The sequence below is a fragment of the Lissotriton vulgaris genome, chromosome 5 (genome assembly GCF_964263255.1).
Source record: "Lissotriton vulgaris chromosome 5, aLisVul1.2, whole genome shotgun sequence".
Taxonomy (NCBI): domain Eukaryota; kingdom Metazoa; phylum Chordata; class Amphibia; order Caudata; family Salamandridae; genus Lissotriton; species Lissotriton vulgaris.
Genome location: NC_141693.1, coordinates 2,009,859,696 through 2,009,883,932, shown reverse-complemented (window position 1 = coordinate 2,009,883,932; position 24,237 = coordinate 2,009,859,696).

Below are 24,237 nucleotides of genomic sequence, written 5' to 3'. Positions count from 1 at the left end.
CACTGCATGGCTAGTGTCCAGAGGTGAGGTACCTCACAGCACTGCATGGTTAGCATCCAGAGGTGAGCTACCTCACAGCATTGCATGGCTAGCATCCAGAGGTGAGCTACCTCACAGCACTGCATGGCTAGCGTCCAAAGGTGAGGTACCTCACAGCACTGCATAGCTAGCGTCCAGAGGTGAGCTACCTCACAGCACTGCATGGCTAGCGTCCAGAGGTGAGGTACCTCAAGGCACTGCATGGCTAGCGTACAGAGGTGAGCTACCTCACAGCACTGCATGGCTAGCGTCCAGAGGTGAGGTACCTCACAGCACTGCATGGCTAGCGACCAAGGGCGAGTACCTCACAGCACTGCATGGCTAGCATCCAGAGGCGACGTACCTCACAGCACTGCATGGCTAACGTCCAGAGGCGAGGTACCTCACAGCACTGTATGGCTAGCATCCAGAGGTGAGGTACCTCACAGCACTGCATGGCTAGCGTCCAGAGGCGAGGTACCTCACAGCACTTCATGGCTAGCGTCCAGAGGAGGGGTACCTCACAGCACTGCATGGCTAGCCTCCATAGGTAAGCTACCTCACAGCACTGCATGGCTAGCGTCCAGAGGTGAGCTACCTCACAGCATTTCATGGCCAGCATCCAGAGGTGAGGTACCTCACAGCACTGCATGGCCAGCGTCCAGAGGTGAGGTACCTCACAGCACTGAATAGCTAGCCTCCATAGGGGAGGTACCTCACAGCATTGCACTGCTAGCCTCCATAGGTGAGCTAACGCACAGCACTGCATGGCTAGCCTCCAGAGGTGAGGTACCTCACAGCACTGCATGGCCAGCGTCCAGAGGTGAGGTACCTCACAGCACTGCATAGCTAGCCTCCATAGGGGAGGTACCTCACAGCACTGCATGGCTAGCCTCCATAGGGGAGGTACCTCACAGCACAATAAATGGCTAGCGTTCAGAGGCGAGGTACCTCACAGCACTGCATGGCTAGCCTCCAGAGGTGAGGCACCTCACAATAGTGAATGACTAACCTCTATAGGTGAACTACCTCACAGCACTGCATGGCTAACCTCCAGAGGCGAGGTACTTCACACCACTGTATGGCTAACCTCCATAGGTGAAATACTGCACAGTATCACATGGCCAGCGTCCAGTGGTGAGGTACCTCACAGCACTGCAAGGCTAAGGCTAATCTCCATAGGTGAACTGCCTCACAGCACTGCATGGCTAGCCTCCAGAGGCGAGGTACTTCACAATAGTGAATGACTAACCTCCATAGGTGAACTACCTCACAGCACTGTATGGCTAGCCTCCATATGTGAGGCCCCTCTCACCACTGCATGGCTAACCTCCATAGGTGAAATACTGCACAGTATCGCATGGTCAGCATCTAGAGGTGAGGTACCTCACAGCACTGCAAGGCTAATTTACATAGCTGACCTACCTCACAGCACTGCATGGCTAGCCCCCGTAGGTGAGGTACTTCACAGCACTGCATGTCTAACGTCCATAGGTGAACCTCTGCACAGTATCGCATGACCAGCGTCCAGAGGGGAGGTACCTCTCAGCACTGCAAGTCTAATCTACATAGGTGAGGTACTTCACAGCACTGCATGGCTAGCCTCCATAGGTGAGGTACTTCACAGCACTGCTTGGCTATCCTCCAGAGGTAAGGTACCTCACGGCACTGAATGGCTAATCTCCATAGGTGAACTACCTCACAGCACTGCAAGGCTAATCTACATAGGTGAACTACCTCACAGCACTGCATGGCTAGCCTCTATAGGTGAGGTACTTCACAGCACTGCAGGGCTAATATACATAGGTGAAATACCTCACAGCACTGCATGGCTAGCCTCCATAGGTGAGGTACTTCACAGCACTACATGGCTAGTCTCCAGAGGTGAGGTACTTCACAGCACTGCATGGCTAGCCTCCAGAGGTGAGGTACGTCACAGCACTGCATGGCTAATCTCCATATGTGAGGCACCTCACAGCACTGCATGTCTAACCCCCATAGTTGATCTACCTCACTGCATTGAATGGCTAGCCTCCATAGGTTAGGTACTTCACAGCACTGCATGGCTAGCCTCCTGAGGCGAGGTACTTCACAGCACTGCATGGCTAACATCCAGAGGCGAGGTACTTCACAGCACTGCATGGCTAATCTCCATAGGTGAGGTACTTCACAGCACTGTTTGGCTAGCCTCCAGAGGCAAGGCACTTCACAGCACTCTATGGCTAGCCTCCAGAGGCGAGGTACTTCACAGCACTGCATGGCTAGCCTCCAGAGGTGAGGTACTTCACAGCACTGCATGGCTAGCCTCCAGAGGTGAGGTACTTCACAGCACTGCTTGGCTAGCCTCCAGAGGTGAACTACCTCACAGTAGTGAATGGCTAATCTCCATATATGAGGCACCTCACAGCACTGCATGTCTAACTTCCATAGGTGAACTACCTCAGAGCACTGAATGGCTAGTGTCAGGGCTTTGAGTGGGCCAGGTCTCACCGGGTGTGAGCACCGGCAGTTTTTTAAAGGCAGCCTCGAAACGGGTTTCTATCTGGCTCTGTATTTTTGCCCTGGCACAGACGGTCCATATTTTTATGGACTACTGTCACAGCAGCCCATCGGTGTGTGCTGCTCACACTACTCACTTCTCACTAGTGTGCTCTGCTCACTTCTCACTAGTGGAGAAGTTACGGCATGGCGTCATGCCAGGTGAGTGTTGTAGGGGAAGGGAAATCCTTTAAAGAGAGTCATTTTCTCTCTGGATTTCCCTTCTCTTTTTTAAACTCAGGAGCAGCAACATTGTCTTGGTGTCACCAGGACTTTAAGTGGAAGCTTTATCAATAATATATACAAGCCATACTTCCTGCTTATTTATCTTATGCATCTAACACCCATCGACAAGGTCGATAGTCCTGGCTTGTCGTAAGTGCTACTTCTTACACAATATATCTAAATGCAATGATGGAAACAGCAAAATACAGGTCCAGCGGCACACTATGCTAAGCACAGATCTTTAGCTTATATGCTTTTAAACCACGCCCTTAATTACTTTGGCCACGCCCCTTTGAAAGACACCCCAGTTTTTTCATCCCACTTAAAGCCCTGGCTAGCCTTCAACTGTGAGGTATTTCACAGCACTGATTAGCTAGCCTCCATAGGTGAACTACCGCACCGTATTGCATGGGCAGCGTCCAGAGGTGACGTACCTCACAGTACTGCAAGACTCATCTCCATAGGTGAACTACCTCACAGCACTGCATAGCTAGCCTCCAGAGGTGAGGTACTTCACAGCACTGCACAGCTAGCCTCCATAGGTGAGGTACCTCACAGCACTGCACAGCTAGCCTCCATAGGTGAACTACTGCACAGTATCACATGGCCAGCATCCAGAGGGGAGGTACCTCACATAACTGAATGGCTAATCTCCATAGGTGAACTACCTCACAACAGTGCATGCCTAACTTCCATAGGTGAGCTACTGCACAGTACTGCATGGCCAGCGGCCATAGGTGAGGTACCTCACAGGACTGCAAGGCTAATCTCCATAGGTGAACTACCTCACAGCACTGCATGGCTAGCCTCTAGAGGCGAGGTACCTCACAATAGTGAATGACTAACCTCCATATGTGAGGCACCACACATCACTGCATGACTAGCCTCCATAGGTGAACTACTGCAGAGTTTCGCATGACCAGCGTCCAGAGGGAGGTGCCTCACATCACTGGAAGGCTAATCTACATAGGTGAACTACAGCACAGTATCACATGGCCAGCAGCCAGCGGCCAGAGGTGAGGTACCTTACAGCACTGGAAGGCTAATCTCCATAGGTGAACTACGGCACAGTATTGCATGGCCATAAGCCACACCCTTCAACCCACCAGCTACCAAGTGGCAGTGCTCAGAACACCTAATCAGCAGTTCCCCTCAGCAAAAACACCTCACTGACTTTAAAGGAGCCCGCCCTCCCCACTCCAGTGTCCACTGCTCCCACCCCCATCACTGCAGGGGTGTAGCGCTCTGTGGTTGACGAGGTTATAACACTATGTGAGTGATGAGTACTGGGTCCAGTGATGTCATCTATGTGGTAAGCAATGTCTGTGGCTTGGAACAGTGCAGGTGTCACGTGATGTCACATACAGGGACCAATGAAACGTTATGTCATCAATGGGGCTAGGTGGGTGTAGTCAGTGCTTTAAATGGGAAGGTTCAGGCCCGGTCTGAGTATATGTGCTTCTTTCCTATAAAAGAGAGAGTACCAGCACTTCTCAGCACTGCCGCAATATATTTAATGGGAGAATACTGGCACTTCTCCCTACTGCTGCTATACATTAAAGAGGAGAGTACCAGCACCTCCCAGCAGCGCTACAACACAATTAATGAGAGAGCACTGTTACTTCTAAGCAGGACTGCAGTACAATAATTGGAAGAGTACCTACACTTCTCAGCTGTGCTACAATACATTTAATTTTTATCGCTGGAGGGGTTTTGTCCTACGGGTCCTGGCTGGACAAATGTATTATATCAGAAAAAAGAGAGTGCCAGGGCTCGGGTTTTATTCACAACAGCTTATTTATTTAGCTGGTGTGTGCCTTCTTTTTATGAATTCATGAAGGTATTGTATTTTCATTTATCATTTTTTCAAGTTTTCAAAAAATATTTACATTATGTACAAGCTACAGAGGATTAGACATTCCTTTTACAATGGAAACAATGCAAACAAATTTCAAACATTGTGATACTTTTTATACTTTCTGACAAAACAAATAAAACATTCTTTTGTAGTAAACATCCAAATAGAAAACATTCATTTATGGTAATCATTCAATTGTATACACCAAAAATTATTAAGGTACTGGACAGTACCTTAATAATAATAATACTGTCCAGTACCTTAATAATTTTTGGTGTATACAATTGAATGATTACCATAAATGAATGTTTTCTATTTGGATGTTTACTACAAAAGAATGTTTTATTTGTTTTGTCAGAAAGTATAAAAAGTATCACAATGTTTGAAATGTGTTTGCATTGTTTCCATTGTAAAAGGAATGTCTAATCCTCTGTAGCTTGTACATAATGTAAATATTTTTTGAAAACTTGAAAAAATGATAAATGAAAATACAATACCTTCATGAATTCATAAAAAGAAGGCACACACCAGCTAAATAAATAAGCTGTTTTGAATAAAACCCGAGCCCTGGCACTCTCTTTTTTCTGATACAATACATTTAATGGCAGAGTTCCAGCACTTCTCAGCAGAACTAGAATACTTTAAATAGGAGAGTACCAGTACCTCCCAGCAGTGCTACAACACATTTAATGGGAGAGTACGGCACTTCTCAGCACTGCTGCAATGCATTTCATGGCAGAGTTACAGCACTTCTCAGCAGGACTAGAATACTTTAAATAGGAGAGTACTGGTACTTCTCAGCACACTCTACCTAGAGAGGTACACCCCTCGTGCTAACTCACACTCCCCCTGAAGGCCCACACTCCTCTTAATGATGCACACTCCTCCTGATGACACACACTCCTCCTGATGATGCACACACACTCCTCCTGATGACGCACACTCCTTCTGATGACACACACTCCTCCTGATGACGCACACTCCTTCTGATGACACACACTCCTCCTGATGATGCACACAGCTTCTGATGACACATACTTCTCCTGATGATGCACACTCCTCCTGATGACACACTCTGCTTATGATGATCAGCACTCCTCATGATGACGCACACTCCTCATGATGACACACACTCCTCCTGATGATGAAAAACAGATCCTGTGCACACGCCTATGAGATAACTGGTCCTGAAGTTTAGGACTCGACAAATAGGGGAGAAATCTCTTGAGGTTGAAATGAAGGTCAGACACAACGGTTGTGAGTGTGAAGAAGATTTATAAGTGAATTATGGTCAGTGCAAATAAAATAAGCCAGCCGACACGTGTTTCGTCACACCGTGAAGGAGATGTGACTCATCAGGGCTGATAGTGCTTGAAAATGGCCAATAGCGTGGTGGCGATTGAAAACTATATTGCCAGCCACGTGTGCACATTGAAAGCGATAAATCAATGTGTGCCCTGTTCATAGTGACGGGAACGGTGAATCTAGACGGGTGCGTCCCAGATTCAAACAGGGACCTGAGGAAAGGAAAAGCGCGCCCCTCAGTGAGGACGGGAAGCGTTCACGCTCCGGGTAGTGGAACCAACGCAGGTACTGGTAATTAGTGCGGGCGGGAAGCGTTCTCGGTCCGGGTAGTGGAACCCTCCTTATGATGCACACTGCTCCTGATGACGCACACTCCTCCTGATGACGCCCACTCCTCCTGATGATGCACACCCCTCCTGATGATGCACACTCTAGCTAGAGAGGCACACTCCTCTTGATGATGCACACGCTTCCTGTTAACACACACAAACCCCTCCTGATGATGCACACTCTAGCTAGAGAGGCACACTCCTCTTGATGATGCACACTCTTCCTGTTAACACCTTAGCTGCTTTGGAACGTCCAGCTCCAGTGCTGAACGTTCCATTGCGCAGGTGCAGCTGGAACGTCCAACGGCCGACTGCAGCACTCCCGAGGTAGTGGTGCCGTCGGCCATTGGTATAGGCGCAGCACTTAAGAGGTTAACACACACAAACCCCTCCTGATGATGCACACTCTAGCTAGAGAGGCACACTCCTCTTGATGATGCACACTCTTCCTGTTAACGCACACAAACTCCTCCTGATGAAGCACACTCTTCCTGAGGGTACACACTCCTCTTGATGATGCACACTCTTCCTGTTAACGCACACAAACTCCTCCTGATGATGGACACTCCTCTTGATGACGCACACTCCTCCTGACGATGCAAACCTCTCGTGATGATGCACACTCATCCTGATGACACACACTCTTTCTGATGATGCACACAGCTCCTGATGACACACACTCCTCCTGATGATGCACACTCCTCTTGATGACACACACTTCTCCTGATGACGCACACTCCTAATGGCACACACTGCTCCTGATGATGTATACTGCTCTGGATGACACACACTCCTCCTGATGATACACACAGCTCCTGACGACACACACTTTTCCTGATGATGCACACTCCTCCGGATGACACACTCTGCTCTTGATGATCAACACTCCTCATGATGACGCACATTCCTCATTATGACACACATTCCTCCTAATGAAGCAGACTCCTCTTGATGACACACACTGCTCATGATGACGCCACTCCTCCTGATGATGCACACTCTACCTAGAGAGGCACATTCTTCTTGATGATGCACACTCTTCCTGTTAACGCACACAAACTCCTCCTGATGATGCACACTTGTTCTGATGACACAAACTCCTCTTGAAGGCACACACTCCTCATGATAATGCACACTCCTCTTGATGACACATACTCCTCCTGATGACACACATTCTTCCTGATGATGCGAACACCTCCTGATGACACACACCCGTTCTGATGATGCACACTCCTGATGACACACACTCTCGATAGAGAGCCACACTCCTCCTGATGACACACACTCGTTCTGATGATGCACATTCCTCTTAAAGATGCACACTCCTCGTGATGACACACACTCTTCCTGATGATGCGAACTCCTCCTGATGACACACACTCGTGCTGATGATGCACACTCCTGATTTTTTTTTTTTTTTGAGACCCACAGCCTCAGTTTTTATTTATTTTCACAAAGTAAAATGTACACAAAGCCAATCAATCATACAATGTTATATAATCAGCAGTCTTTTCATACTCGGCAGTGTGCCCGGCATTTCGGACGTATTCAAGTGAAAGTAAACAGTAGCCAGGAAAGATGCATTAGTCCACAGTTAACGGTAGCTAGAAAAAAGCAAGCATGTTAAATCTGCAGTGTAACCCACTGCATATGGGCAAAAATTGTCCTTGACGGGCAAGAGCAATTGTTCAGGGCTGTGCTTCCTGGGTAATACAGATGGTGCATTGGGCTTAGCCACTTCCCGCAGTATGTTACAGAGCACGAGGCTACAGTCATGTGATCATGGCAGTACATCATTACATAGAACTAAAACGCAAGAACAGAAATCATGATCACAGCAGAAACATCTCCAACTGCAAACAGAGAAGAAAAAAAAAAGAAAAGGGGGGGGAAAACACATCAACAACAATAAGACTAGTGCTCGCATGTATAGCAGTGTGGCTGTATTGCCAACATACTGGGGACATCGGATGGGGCCAGTAGAGGGAGGGAGCAGTCGTGTATTGAGGGTTGCTGTAGCAATGAGGTGGCAGGGGGGAGAACTGTACACATATCTGGTAGATCGTAGCCCCAATGGGGGTGGGGGGGGGCGGAGGGGGGGTGATGATGCACACTCCTGATGACGCACACTCTAGCTAGAGAGGCACACTCCTCTTGATGATGCACACTCTTCCTGTTAACGCACACAAACTCCTCTTGATGATGGACACAAACTCCTCCAAATGATGCACTATCCTCCTGAAGACGCACACTCCTCCTGATGATGCACACTCCTCTTGATGACACACACTCCTCCTGATGATGCAAACCTCTTGTGATGATGCACACTCCTCCTGATGTCACACACTCGTTCTGAGATGCACACAGCTCCTGATGACACACACTCCTCCTGATGATGCACACTCCTCTTGATGACACACACTCCTCCTGATGACGCACACTCCTCCTAATGGCACACACTGCTCCTGATGACGTACACTGCTCTGGATGACACACACTCCTCCTGATGGTGCACACTCCTCCTGATGATACTACACACAGCTCCTGATGACACACACTTTTCCTGATGATGCACACTCCTCCTGATGACACACGCTGCTCCTGATGATGCACACTCCTCCTGATGACACACTCTGCTCCTGATGATCAACACTCCTCATGATGACGCACATTCCTCATTATGACGCACACTCCTCCTGATGATGCCCACTCCTCCTGATGATGCACACTCTACCTAGAGAGGCACATTCTTCTTGATGATGCACACTCTTCCTGTTAACGCACACAAACTCCTCCTGATGATGCACACTCGTTCTGATGACACAAACTCCTCCTGATGACACACACTCTTCCTGATGATGCGAACACCTCCTGATGACACACACTTGTTCTGATGACACAAACTCCTATTGAAGGCGCACACTCCTCCTGATAATGCACACTCTTCTTGATGACACATACTCCTCCTGATGACACACACTCTTCCTGATGATGCGAACACCTCCTGATGACACACACTCGTTCTGATGATGCACACACCTGATGACGCACACTCTAGCTAGAGAGGCACACTACTCCCGATGACACACACTCCTCTTGAAGATGCACACTCCTCCTGATGATGCACACTCCTCTTGATGACACACACTCCTCCTGCTGATGGAAACTTCTTGTGATGATGCACACTCCTCCGGATGGCACACACTTGCTCTGATAATGCACACAGCTCCTGATGACAGGCACTCCTCCTGATGATGCGAACTCCTCCTGATGACACACACTCGTTCTGATGATGCACACTCCTGATGACGCACACTCTAGCTAGAGAGGCACACTCCTCCTGATGACACACACTCGTTCTGCCGACGCACACTTCTCCTGATGTTGCACACTCCTCTTGATGATGTACACTCCTCCTGAAGACACAGACTCGTGTTGATGCACACTCCTCTTGAAGATGCACACTCCTCCTAATGATACACACTCCTCCTGATGACACACACTCCCCTTGAAGACACCCACTCCTCCTAATGACACCTACTCCTCTTTAAGACGCACACTCATCCTGATGATGCACACTCCTCCTTATGATGCACACTCCTCCTGATGTTGCACACTCCTCCTGAAGACACAGACTTGTTGTGTTGATGCACACTTCTCTTGAAGATGCACACTCCTCCTTGTGATGCACACTCCTCCTAATGGCACACACTCCCCTTGATGACACCCATTCCTCCTGATGAAACACACTCCTCTTGAAGACACACACTCCTACTGATGATGCCCACTCCTCCTGATGATGCACACTTTACCTAGAGAGGCACACTCTTCCTGTTAATGCACACAAACTCCTCCTTATGATGCACACTCTTCCTGATGAGGGACACAAACTCCTCCTGATGACACACACTCCTCTTGAAGATGCACACTCCTCTGGATGACACACACTTGCTCTGATAATGCACACAGCTCCTGATGACACACACTCCTCCTGATGATGCGAACTCCTCCTGATCACACACACTCATTCTGATGATACACACTCCTGATGACACACACTCTAGCTAGTGTGGCACATTCCTCCTGATGACGCACACTTGTTCTGATGATGCACACTCCTCTTAAAGACACACACTACTCTAGATGATGCAAACTCCTCCTGATGACACACACTCGTTCTGATGATGCACACTCCTGATGACGCACACTCTAGCTAGAGAGGCACACTACTCCGAATGACACACACTCGTTCTGATAACTCACACTTCTCTTGAAGACGCACGCTCCTCCTGATGAAGCACACTCCTCCTGATGGAACACACTCGCTCTGATGATGCATACTCCTGATGACGCACACTCTAGCTAGAGACGCACACTCCTCCAGATTTCACACACTTGTTGCTATGATGCAGACTTCTCTTGAAGATGCACGCTCCTCCTGATGATGCACACTCCTCCTGATGACACACACTCGTTCTGATGCACACTCCTGATGACGCACACTCAGGCTAGAGAGGCACACTACTCCTGATGACACACACTCGTTCTGATGACACACACTCCTCCTGATGACGCAAACTCCTCCTGATGATGCACATTCCTCCTGATGACACACACTCGTTCTGATGATGCACACTCCTGATGATGCACACTCTAGTTAGAGAGGCACACTCCACCCTATAACATACACTTGTTCTGATGATGCACACTTTTTTTGAAGACGCACACTCCTCCTGATGATGCACACTCCTTCTGATGACACACACTCGTTCTGATCATGCACACTCCTGATGACGCACACTAGCTAGATAGGCACACTACTCCTGATGACACACACTCGTTCTGATAACGCACACTCCTGATGACGCACACTCTAGCTAGAGAGGCACATTCGTCCTGATAACACACACTCGTTCCCATGATGCACACTCCTCTTAAAGACGCACACTCCTCCTGATGATGTACATGCCTCCTGATGACACACACTCCTTCTGATGACACACACTTGTTCTGATGATGCACACTCGTGATGATGCACACTCTAGCTAGATAGGCACACTACTCCTGATGACACACAATCGTTCTGATGATGCACACTCCTGATGATGCACACTCTAGCTGGAGAGGCACATTCGTCCTGATAACACACATTTGTTCCTATGATGCACACTCCTCTTAAAGACGCATACTCCTCCTGATGATGTATATGCCTCCTGATGACACACACTCGTTCTGATGATGCACACTCTGGCTAGAGAGACACACTCCTCCTGATTCCACAAACACTTGTTCCTACTTGTTCTGATGACTCACACTCCTCTTGAACATGCACAATCCTCCTGATGATGCAAACTGCTCCTGATGATGCACACTCCTTCTGATGACACACACTTATTCTGATGATGCACACTCCTGGTGACGCACACTCTAGCTAGAGAGGCACACTCCTCCTGATGACACACACACATTCTGATGACACTCTCCTCTTGAAGACACACTCTCCTACTGATGACGCACACTCCTCTTGATGACACACACTCCTCCTGATGATGATCAATCCTTCTGATGAAGACCACTCCTCTTGATATCCCTTTGCATTCCTACAGTTTTGCTACTGTTGTACTGGCTGGACTGCCTTCAGTGTATATTAGGTATCATCAGTGCATCACTTTTACTACTCTTGCATTTATTGGTGAGACATTTTTAAATTTTAACCAGTTTTATTATATTTGCGTTGTGTGACGTGAGAGTAGTACATTTTAAAATATATTTATCTTAATAGTTTGCGTAGTTTGGTAGTAGTGGGAACATTATATGTATTACAATTTATATTTTATAATATTTTATCATTTTTCTGTTATTTTGTTTTTGTTAATTTAAAATTTATAATATTTGTAATTATTAATATTTTTGTTATGTATAATCATGTTTGCTAACTTTGAAGAATGTTAGGTTGTTTAACATTTGTATTTAATTATAACGGTTTGTTTTTTAAAGATTTTACATTAATGGAATATATATTTATTTGTTGTTAGATTATTTTAAAATTATAATGTAAATTACATTTATTAGTTTAATAACTTTTCTGTAAGTAGATATATACAAATATATATTAATCATTATATGTGTGTCTACAGTTTTCAAATTCAATTAATTTTGTTATATTAGTTAAGATATATTTTAACTATTTTTTTATTTAAAAAAATTATGTTTCTATTTAATAAATTTAACATTTGTTATTTTTATTTTATATATATATTTAAAAATAGATATTTAAGACATCTATTTTAATTATATCGATAATTTTTGTTGCTGATATTTCTGTACTTACCATTACAACTATAAGATGCCGATATTTTATTTTTTAAATCAATATTTTGGTGACAATATTTTGGTGTGGGGCTATTTTGTGATTTAATATTTTGTCAGTGAACCCTCATGAGGAGTGTGCATCCTCAGAAGGAGTGTAGTTTAGCTGGAGCAGTGAGCATCTACAGGAGGGGTGTGCTTCTATAGGATGAGAGTGGTTCAGCTGGAGCAGTGAGCGTACTCACGATGAGTGTGCATCCTTAGGAGCAGTGAGGTTCAGCTGGAGCAGTGAGCGCACTCACGAGGAGTGTGCACCCTTAGGAGTAGTGTGGTTCAGCTGGAGCAGTGAGTGTCCTCAGGAGGAGTGTAGTTCAGCTGGAGCAGTGAGCGTACTCGCAAGGAGTGTGCATCCTTAGGTAAAGTATGGTTCAGATGAAGCAGTGTGTGTCCTCAGCAGGAGTGTGCACCCTCAGAAGGAGTGTGCACCCTCAGAAGGAGTGTGCACCCTCAGCAGGAGTGTGCACCCTCAGAAGGAGTGTGCACCCTCAGCAGGAGTGTGCACCCTCAGTAGGAGTGTGCACCCTCAGAAGGAGTGTGTACCATCAGGAGGAGTGTGTACCATCAGGAGGAGTGTGTTTCATCAAGAGTGTGAGTCATCGGGCGTGTGCGTCATCAGGAGGGGTGTGGCTCTCTAGTAAGAGTGTGCACCTTCAGGAGGAGTGTGCACCCTCAGTAGGAGTGTGTGTGCTTCATCTAGAGGAGTGTGTGTACATCAGTGGTCCTCTAACAAAGTGGCAGGGTGGGCCACAGGAGGGTGCTTAGGAGAGGTGGTGAAGTCGTGAGGGGGTTCATTATCAAAATCAGAATAAAAAAAAAAATAACTCACCTGATCGCCGCCACCTCCGCTGTCCACGCCAACATGCTCTTCCTGCTTCTGGGACATGCTCCCAGACTGCACTGCGGCCAATCATGACGAAATAATGTATGTTTTCAGGATGAAACTTCGAAATAGCCCTACAAGGGGCCCAACAGAAGGCTTCTAATGGGCCTATGGGGGTTCACACAGCCCCAAGTAGTCCCTAATGTAGGGGCCAAAGGGTTCTGCGAGCGGAGCCAGCCAGTGACCGCCAGGGGCCTTGATATGAATCAGATCAATGCTAGCTAAATGGGAATCCAGGGATCCCACCAAAGCCTGAAGGGTCCTGGAGGGCTTCAAGGACCCCCCAACAAAGCACCTGCATTTGTAAAGTGCAGGCTAACACTTTCCTGCGCCCCGGCACTAATCACCATCGATATTTTGCCCGCAATGGTTCCTACTCGGTATTCAGGGTGCACACCACCTAGGAAGGATGAAAGGCTGAGTGGAGCTGCTGGGATTGCAACCTGTGGCTATGACGTCACATACATGTTGTTGAGGTGAATGCATAGAAGGGATTTAAAGGGGGCTACGCGTGGTTTCATAGGGGTTTCCGTGGGTTTGAAATAGCCATAAAGTGTGCTGGGGGCTTTAGAGGGCCCTCGAGGAGGAGCAGGGGCCCCACGTCGAGTTCAAGCCGGTGGAGGGGCCCCACGTCGAGTTCAAGCCGTGATACAAGGGATATTGAAGGGCGGTGAGTCGGTATGAAGGGCTCCTTCGCATTAAGCAGTCATAGAGGTGACTTCTGGGGCCACACAGGTGAATTCAAAAGGCCCTACATGCGACATCTTAGGACTGACTATACAAGGGACAGAGGCGAGCTTGAAGGGGGCCTGTGGGTGGCTTTGAGGGCAGAGGTGGCTTCAAGGGCCCTTCAGGCAGTTCAAGGAATCCTACAAGGGGTTCGAGGTACGCAGTGTTACAGCGAATAGTCCTACATAAGACCCCTAAGGGCGCTGCAAAGAGTCTCTGCAGATAGTGTCAGGAACCCTATAGTTGGCTCAAAAAGGGCCAACAGGATCAGGAACCCATACATTAGGGTGCCTGGTGGGCGGGGCCGGGGACCACCGTTGGTTTGAATTGAATCAACAGACAGATGACAGAGTGCCTGGCACCGGGGGACTAGAGTGCCTGGCACAGGGGGCCTGGAGTGCCTGGCACCGGGGCTAGAGTGCCTGGCACCGGAGCTAGAGTGCCTGGCACCGGGGGCCTAGAGTGCCTGGCACCGGGGGCCTGGAGTGCCTGGCACAGGGGGCATTGAGTGCCTGGCACAGGGGGCCTGGGGTGCCTGGCACCGGGGGCCTGGAGTGCCTGGCACAGGGGGCCTGGAGTGCCTGGCACCGGGGGACTAGAGTGCCTGGCACCGGGGCTAGAGTGCCTGGCACCGGGGCTAGAGTGCCTGTCACCGGGGGCCTAGAGTGCCTGGCAATATTTGTTTAGGAGTCTACAAGCAAGTGACCCACCAGGATGCAGGGGCCCTGATAGGCAATGCCAAGACCCCTCAAGATCATCCAAGGGCCACTGCCAAAGGTTAAAGGGGTCAACAGTAGGGTGCATGAGGCCGTGCAGGCGGGACAAGGGGGCCTCGCAGCGCCTCTCAGAAGACAGAAAGGTAAGTGCCACATTTTGCATGGTGTCTGCAAACAAACAGAGGGTCCATTGGGACAGCAGAGGGTCCCAGGCATGGCCTCCCACCCCGGTCTCTCACCTCTGCACCCCACTGTCAGCATTACCAGCGCGCGCACTGCTTTAAGAGCGGAATATTGATTAAAACACATCGCAGAGACATTACATCTCTGGGCGAGGTCAGAGTTCAGTCACACAGCTGGTAACTGCCTTGAGGCAACTTTGTTAGAAGTCTCAGCCGGGCCCAGAGCCACCAGCAGCCCCCCCCACCGGAGCCCTGGCCTCCCCGTGAAGTTTGATATGGCTCTGGGGGGACGGGACAAGAGTGCCGAAGATAGGGAAGAGGAACACAGATCAATGCGCAGGGGCGCTGACCTCTGACCCTCGCCTGCTCTAACATCTTTTAATGTGCCATAGTAAATCTTTGTTGTGGTCCTGGGCGAGTGGGGTGACTCATATGGGAGGGGCCCCTGAATGCTGTGTTACACATGGAGTGTGGGGACACAGTGAGCGTCACCCACAGAGTAGGGGGGTGGGAGGGGGTGCAGCCCCCCCAAGACCGATGTACCCAGCAACAGCCCTACGGCTGCTCTACCCCATGTCTGCTCTGCTCTGTCCTGCTTAGAGCCCCATGACTGCTCTGCCCTAAAGTAGTCCCATGTCTGCTCTGTCCTGCTTAGAGTCCCATGCCTGCTCTGCCCTAAAGCAGTCCCTTGTCTGCTCTGTCCTGCTTAGAGCCCCATGTCTGCTCTGCCCTAAAGCAGTCCTGTGTCTGCTCTGTCCTAAAGCAGTCCCATGTCTGCTCTGCCCTAAAGCCGTCCCATGTCTGTCCTGCCCTAAAGCAGTCCCATGTCTGCTCTGCCCTAAAGCCGTCCCATGTCTGTCCTGCCCTAAAGCAGTACCATGTCTGTTCTGTCCTGAAGCAGCCCTCTGTCTGCTCTGTCATGCAGGAGTCCCATATCTGCTCTGTCCTGCTTAGAGTCCCATGCAGGCTCTGTCCTAAAGCAGCCCCGTGTCTGCTCTGCCCTAAAGCAGTCCCATGTCTGCTCTGCCCTAAAGCAGCCCCATGTCTGCTCTATCCAGAAGCATGCCTGCTCTGCCCTAAAGCAGTCCCATGTCTGCTCTGCCCTAACGCAGTCCTATGCCTGCTCTGCCCTAAAGCAGTCCCATGTCTGCTCTGCCCTAAAGCAGTCCCATGTCTGCTCTGTCCTGCTTAGAGTCCCATGTCTGCTCTGCCCTAAAGCAGTCCTATGTCTGCTCTGCCCTAAAGCAGTCCCATGTCTGCTCTGCACTAAAGCAGTCCCATGTCTGCTCTGTCCTGCTTAGAGTCCCATGTCTGCTCTGCCCTAAAGCAGTCCCATGTCTGCTCTGTCCTGCTTAGAGTCCCATGTCTGTTGGTAAATTAATATCTCCTTTTCATGAGTACTGTATAAAGTTCAAAACTTCCATATTGAAAATAGTAATTATATGTACCCCTTTATTAAGGTAACAACTGGAATTCATCCCCTCCTGACTTCGTGAAAGCGGTCTTTAAATCCTATGCCTTCCTAATAAAACAAACAGGTAACCCAAATAAAAGAGAACCACTCAATGTAAAATCATGTTGAAACAACTTATGATTTGCCTTTGGTTAATTAGAATAATCTGGTTACCCAACTATGTTCAACAATCATTCCTTTTTTTACTCTAAACCCCCCTTTAAGAACAGAAATGAAGAGTGGTTAAATGTAACCATGAGGTCTTAGGTGGATGATAATGAGTGTGTGATTATAAAATGTATGTATAGTGTTATGAATTAGACTCTACTGTTCATTTAGCTTAGGCTATCAGTTTGCCTTTTTTGGATTCCACGAAACAGGGAATCCCACTTGGGGAGTGTTTCCAAGTAGTCTGTTACTGCACAGTGTCAAAAATGTCAACCCTGCATGTATCATATCAATACGCTTTATATATGTTTTATAAAAAAATTAGTATGATGAAAATGAAATTATATGTTGGAATGTCTCTTTGTATATATATCAAGAATACGGAATTAAGACACAGCTTTTTATTTCCAGATTTTACTCTTGTCCCCTGCCCAGCATACTACCCAGGCCCTGACGAAGGTGTGGCCACATTGGCCTCTCACCGAAACGCGCGTCGGCACGTTTTCCCAGGAATACGGCATTCTGTCCTAACTACACCAGGACCCGTATTAATACCATCTGCCTGGATGAACCTCCCGATTTAGGCAACTTATTGAATATCTATTGTTGTCTACGCCAGGACTATATGAATGAATGGATGAATGAAAGTTGAATGTTCAAACAATAGTTAGAGAAAACCCCTGTGTGAATGAGTATGGTTGTTTGTTTGAAGTGTGGTCAGTACTGGGCAGATCTTAATCCAGAAAATAATTTTTGCCATGTGTCTCGTAAAATATCACTGTGACTATTTAAGTTATACATGTCTGTCTTTTGAAAATTTAAAATAATATATTTAAAAAGGGAAAAATAAAAAATATGTATTCGTCCAATATATGTTGTTGAGTCTGTTTGGATTGACCTGGTCTTTGTCCTGTGCAGCTTCAGCCTCTGGGTTAACCACCCCCCCTTCTCCTATCACATTTGGATCCTCTAGCTAGGACCTCTACAAATATCAGGCAGGGTGCCTTCTCTCATTCTCTATACAGTAGAGTCCCATGTCTGCTCTGCCCTAAAGCAGTCCCATGTCTGCTCTGCCCTAAAGCCGTCCCATGTCTGTCCTGCCCTAAAGCAGTACCATGTCTGTTCTGTCCTGAAGCAGCCCTCTGTCTGCTCTGTCCTGGTTAGAGTCCCATGCAGGCTCTGTCCTAAAGCAGCCCATGTCTGCTCTGCCCTAAAGCAGTCCCATGTCTGCTCTGTCCTAAAGCAGTCCCATGTCTGCTCTGCCCTAAAGCAGCCCCATGTCTGCTCTGTCCAGAAGCATGCCTGCTCTGCCCTAAAGCAGTCCCATGTCTGCTCTGCCCTAACGCAGTCCTATGTCTGCTCTGGCATACAGGAGCCCCATGTCTGCTCTGCCCTAAAGCAGTCCCATGTCTGCTCTGTCCTGTTTAGAGTCCCATGCAAGCTCTGCCCTGCAGGAGCCCCGTGTCTGCTCTGTCCTACAGCAGTCCTGTGTCTGCTCTGTCCTGCAGCAGCCCTGTGTCTGTTCTTTCCTGCAGCAGCCATGTGTCTGTTCTGTCCTGCAGGAGCTGCGTGTCTGCTCTGTCCTGCAGCAGCCCTGTGTCTGCTCTGTCCTGCAGCAGCCTTGGGTCTGCTCTGTCCGGCAGGAGCCCTGTGTCTGTTCTGTCCTGCAGCTGAGCTGTGTCTGCTCTACCCTACAGGAGTCCCATTTCTGTTCTGTCCTGCAGCAGCCCTGTGTCTGCTCTGTCTTGCAGGAGCCGCATGCCTGCTCTGTCCTGCAGCAGCCCTGTATCTGCTCTCTCCTGCAGCAGCCCTGTGTCTGCTCTGTCCTGCAGCAGCCCAGTGTCTGCTCTGTCCTGCAGCAGCCCTGTGTCTGCTCTGTCCTGCAGCAGCCCAGTGTCTGCTCTGTCCTGCAGCAGTCGTGTGCCTGTTCTGTCCTGCAGCAGCCCTGGGTCTGCTCCGTCCTGCAGAAGAACTGTGTCTGCTCTGTCGTGCAGGAGCCTCGTGCCTGCTCTGTCCTGCAGCAGCCCCGTGTCTGTTCTGTCCTGCAGCAGCCCTGTGTCTGCTCTGTCCTGCAGCAGCCCCGTGTCTGTTCTGTCCTGCAGCAGCCCTGTGTCTCCTCTGTCCTGCAGCAGCCCTGTGTCTGCTCTGTCCTGCAGCAGCCCCGTGTCTGTTCTGTCCTGCAGCAGCCCTGTGTCTGCTCTGTCCTGCAGCAGCCCTGTGTCTGTTCTGTCATGCAGCAAGCCTGTGTCTGTTCTTTCCTGCAGCATCCCTGTGTCTGTTCTGTCCTGCAGGAGCCGCATGCCTGTTCTGTCCTGCAGCAGCCCTGTGTCTGCTCTGTCCTGCAGCAGCCCCGTGTCTGCTCTGTCCTGCAGCAGCCCCGTGTCTGCTCTGTCCTGCAGCAGCCCCGTGTCTGTTCTGTCCTGCAGCAGCCCTGTGTCTGTTCTGTCCTGCAGGAGCCGCATGTCTGTTCTGTCCTGCAGCAGCCCTGTGTCTGCTCTGTCCTGCAGCAGCCCCGTGTCTGTTCTGTCCTGCAGCAGCCCTGTGTCTGTTCTTTCCTGCAGCATCCCTGTGTCTGTTCTGTCCTGCAGGAGCCGCATGCCTGTTCTGTCCTGCAGCAGCCCTGTGTCTGCTCTGTCCTGCAGCAGCCCTGTGTCTGCTCTGTCCTGCAGCAGCCCCGTGTCTGCTCTGTCCTGCAGCAGCCCCGTGTCTGCTCTGTCCTGCAGGAGCCCCGTGTCTGCTCTGTCCTGCAGCAGCCCCGTGTCTGTTCTGTCCTGCAGCAGCCCTGTGTCTGTTCTGTCCTGCAGGAGCCGCATGCCTGTTCTGTCCTGCAGCAGCCCTGTGTCTGCTCTGTCCTGCAGCAGCCCTGTGTCTGCTCTGTCCTGCAGCAGCCCTGTGTCTGCTCTGTCCTGAAGCAGCCCTGTGTCTGTTCTGTCCTGCAGGAGCCGCATGCCTGTTCTGTCCTGCAGCAGCCCTGTGTCTGCTCTGTCCTGCAGCAGCCCTGTGTCTGCTCTGTTCTGCAGCAGCCCCGCGTCTGCTCTGTCCTGCAGCAGCCCTGTGTCTGTTCTGTCCTGCAGCAGCCCTGTGTCTGTTCTGTCCTGCAGGAGCCGCATGCCTGTTCTGTCCTGCAGCAGCCCCGTGTCTGCTCTGTCCTGCAGCAGCCCTGTGTCTGTTCTGTCCTGCAGGAGCCGCATGCCTGTTCTGTCCTGCAGCAGCCCTGTGTCTGCTCTGTCCTGCAGCAGCCCTGTGTCTGCTCTGTCCTGCAGCAGCCCTGTGTCTGTTCTGTCCTGCAGCAGCCCTGTGTCTGCTCTGTCCTGCAGCAGCCCCGTGTCTGCTCTGTCCTGCAGCAGCCCCGTGTCTGCTCTGTCCTGCAGCAGCCCTGTGTCTGTTCTGTCCTGCAGGAGCCGCATGCCTGTTCTGTCCTGCAGCAGCCCTGTGTCTGCTCTGTCCTGCAGCAGCCCTGTGTCTGCTCTGTCCTGCAGCAGCCCTGTGTCTGTTCTGTCCTGCAGCAGCCCTGTGTCTGTTCTGTCCTGCAGGAGCTGCGTGTCTGCTCTGTCCTGCAGCAGCCCTGTGTCTGCTCTGTCCTGCAGCAGCCCTGTGTCTGTTCTTTCCTGCAGCATCCCTGTGTCTGTTCTGTCCTGCAGGAGCCGCATGCCTGTTCTGTCCTGCAGCAGCCCTGTGTCTGCTCTGTCCTGCAGCAGCCCTGTGTCTGCTCTGTCCTGCAGCAGCCCTGTGTCTGCTCTGTCCTGCAGCAGCCCCGTGTCTGCTCTGTCCTGCAGCAGCCCCGTGTCTGTTCTGTCCTGCAGCAGCCCTGTGTCTGTTCTGTCCTGCAGGAGCCGCATGCCTGTTCTGTCCTGCAGCAGCCCTGTGTCTGCTCTGTCCTGCAGCAACCCTGTGTCTGCTCTGTCCTGCAGCAGCCCCGTGTCTGCTCTGTCCTGCAGCAGCCCCGTGTCTGCTCTGTCCTGCAGCAGCCCTGTGTCTGTTCTGTCCTGCAGGAGCCGCATGCCTGTTCTGTCCTGCAGCCGCCCTGTGTCTGCTCTGTCCTGCAGCAGCCCTGTGTCTGCTCTGTCCTGCAGCAGCCCTGTGTCTGTTCTGTCCTGCAGGAGCTGCGTGTCTGCTCTGTCCTGCAGCAGCCCTGTGTCTGTTCTGTCCTGCAGCAGCCCTGTGTCTGTTCTTTCCTGCAGCATCCCTGTGTCTGTTCCGTCCTGCAGGAGACGCATGCCTGTTCTGTCCTGCAGCAGCCCTGTGTCTGCTCTGTCCTGCAGCAGCCCTGTGTCTGCTCTGTCCTGCAGCAGCCCTGTGTCTGCTCTGTCCTGCAGCAGCCCTGTGTCTGTTCTGTCCTGCAGGAGCCGCATGCCTGTTCTGTCCTGCAGCAGCCCTGTGTCTGCTCTGTCCTGCAGCAGCCCTGTGTCTGCTCTGTCCTGCAGCAGCCCTGTGTCTGTTCTGTCCTGCAGCAGCCCTGTGTCTGTTCTGTCCTGCAGGAGCTGCGTGTCTGCTCTGTCCTGCAGCAGCCCTGTGTCTGCTCTGTCCTGCAGCAGCCCTGTGTCTGTTCTTTCCTGCAGCATCCCTGTGTCTGTTCTGTCCTGCAGGAGCCGCATGCCTGTTCTGTCCTGCAGCAGCCCTGTGTCTGCTCTGTCCTGCAGCAGCCCTGTGTCTGCTCTGTCCTGCAGCAGCCCTGTGTCTGCTCTGTCCTGCAGCAGCCCTGTGTCTGCTCTGTCCTGCAGCAGCCCCGTGTCTGTTCTGTCCTGCAGCAGCCCTGTGTCTGTTCTGTCCTGCAGGAGCCGCATGCCTGTTCTGTCCTGCAGCAGCCCTGTGTCTGCTCTGTCCTGCAGCAGCCCTGTGTCTGCTCTGTCCTGCAGCAGCCCCGTGTCTGCTCTGTCCTGCAGCAGCCGCATGCCTGTTCTGTCCTGCAGCAGCCCTGTGTCTGCTCTGTCCTGCAGCAGCCCTGTGTCTGCTCTGTCCTGCAGCAGCCCTGTGTCTGTTCTGTCCTGCAGGAGCTGCGTGTCTGCTCTGTCCTGCAGCAGCCCTGTGTCTGTTCTGTCCTGCAGCAGCCCTGTGTCTGTTCTTTCCTGCAGCATCCCTGTGTCTGTTCTGTCCTGCAGGAGCCGCATGCCTGTTCTGTCCTGCAGCAGCCCTGTGTCTGCTCTGTCCTGCAGCAGCCCTGTGTCTGTTCTGTCCTGCAGGAGCTGCGTGTCTGCTCTGTCCTGCAGCAGCCCTGTGTCTGCTCTGTCCTGCAGCAGCCCTGTGTCTGTTCTTTCCTGCAGCATCCCTGTGTCTGTTCTGTCCTGCAGGAGCCGCATGCCTGTTCTGTCCTGCAGCAGCCCTGTGTCTGCTCTGTCCTGCAGCAGCCCTGTGTCTGCTCTGTCCTGCAGCAGCCCTGTGTCTGCTCTGTCCTGCAGCAGCCCTCTGTCTGTTCTGTCCTGCAGCAGCCCTGTGTCTGCTCTGTCCTGCAGCAGCCCTGTGTCTGTTCTGTCCTGCAGGAGCCGCATGCCTGTTCTGTCCTGCAGCAGCCCTGTGTCTGCTCTGTCCTGCAGCAGCCCTGTGTCTGCTCTGTCCTGCAGCAGCCCTGTGTCTGTTCTGTCCTGCAGCAGCCCTGTGTCTGTTCTGTCCTGCAGGAGCTGCGTGTCTGCTCTGTCCTGCAGCAGCCCTGTGTCTGCTCTGTCCTGCAGCAGCCCTGTGTCTGTTCTTTCCTGCAGCATCCCTGTGTCCGTTCTGTCCTGCAGGAGCCGCATGCCTGTTCTGTCCTGCAGCAGCCCTGTGTCTGCTCTGTCCTGCAGCAGCCCTGTGTCTGCTCTGTCCTGCAGCAGCCCTGTGTCTGCTCTGTCCTGCAGCAGCCCTGTGTCTGCTCTGTCCTGCAGCAGCCCCGTGTCTGCTCTGTCCTGCAGCAGCCCTGTGTCTGTTCTGTCCTGCAGGAGCCGCATGCCTGTTCTGTCCTGCAGCAGCCCTGTGTCTGCTCTGTCCTGCAGCAGCCCTGTGTCTGCTCTGTCCTGCAGCAGCCCCGTGTCTGCTCTGTCCTGCAGCAGCCGCATGCCTGTTCTGTCCTGCAGCAGCCCTGTGTCTGCTCTGTCCTGCAGCAGCCCTGTGTCTGCTCTGTCCTGCAGCAGCCCTGTGTCTGTTCTGTCCTGCAGGAGCTGCGTGTCTGCTCTGTCCTGCAGCAGCCCTGTGTCTGTTCTGTCCTGCAGCAGCCCTGTGTCTGTTCTTTCCTGCAGCATCCCTGTGTCTGTTCTGTCCTGCAGGAGCCGCATGCCTGTTCTGTCCTGCAGCAGCCCTGTGTCTGCTCTGTCCTGCAGCAGCCCTGTGTCTGTTCTGTCCTGCAGCAGCCCTGTGTCTGTTCTGTCCTGCAGGAGCTGCGTGTCTGCTCTGTCCTGCAGCAGCCCTGTGTCTGTTCTTTCCTGCAGCATCCCTGTGTCTGTTCTGTCCTGCAGGAGCCGCATGCCTGTTCTGTCCTGCAGCAGCCCTGTGTCTGCTCTGTCCTGCAGCAGCCCTGTGTCTGCTCTGTCCTGCAGCAGCCCTGTGTCTGCTCTGTCCTGCAGCAGCCCCGTGTCTGCTCTGTCCTGCAGCAGCCCCGTGTCTGTTCTGTCCTGCAGCAGCCCTGTGTCTGTTCTGTCCTGCAGGAGCCGTATGCCTGTTCTGTCCTGCAGCAGCCCTGTGTCTGCTCTGTCCTGCAGCAGCCCTGTGTCTGCTCTGTCCTGCAGCAGCCCCGTGTCTGCTCTGTCCTGCAGCAGCCCCGTGTCTGCTCTGTCCTACAGCAGCCCTGTGTCTGTTCTTTCCTGCAGGAGCCGCATGCCTGTTCTGTCCTGCAGCAGCCCTGTGTCTGCTCTGTCCTGCAGCAGCCCTGTGTCTGCTCTGTCCTGCAGCAGCCCTGTGTCTGTTCTGTCCTGCAGGAGCTGCGTGTCTGCTCTGTCCTGCAGCAGCCCTGTGTCTGTTCTGTCCTGCAGCAGCCCTGTGTCTGTTCTTTCCTGCAGCATCCCTGTGTCTGTTCTGTCCTGCAGGAGCCGCATGCCTGTTCTGTCCTGCAGCAGCCCTGTGTCTGCTCTGTCCTGCAGCAGCCCTGTGTCTGCTCTGTCGTGCAGCAGCCCCGTATCTGTTCTGTCCTGCAGCAGCCCTGTGTCTGTTCTGTCCTGCAGGAGCCGCATGCCTGTTCTGTCCTGCAGCAGCCCTGTGTCTGCTCTGTCCTGCAGCAGCCCTGTGTCTGCTCTGTCCTGCAGCAGCCCTGTGTCTGTTCTGTCCTGCAGCAGCCCTGTGTCTGTTCTGTCCTGCAGGAGCTGCGTGTCTGCTCTGTCCTGCAGCAGCCCTGTGTCTGCTCTGTCCTGCAGCAGCCCTGTGTCTGTTCTTTCCTGCAGCATCCCTGTGTCTGTTCTGTCCTGCAGGAGCCGCATGCCTATTCTGTCCTGCAGCAGCCCTGTGTCTGCTCTGTCCTGCAGCAGCCCTGTGTCTGCTCTGTCCTGCAGCAGCCCTGTGTCTGCTCTG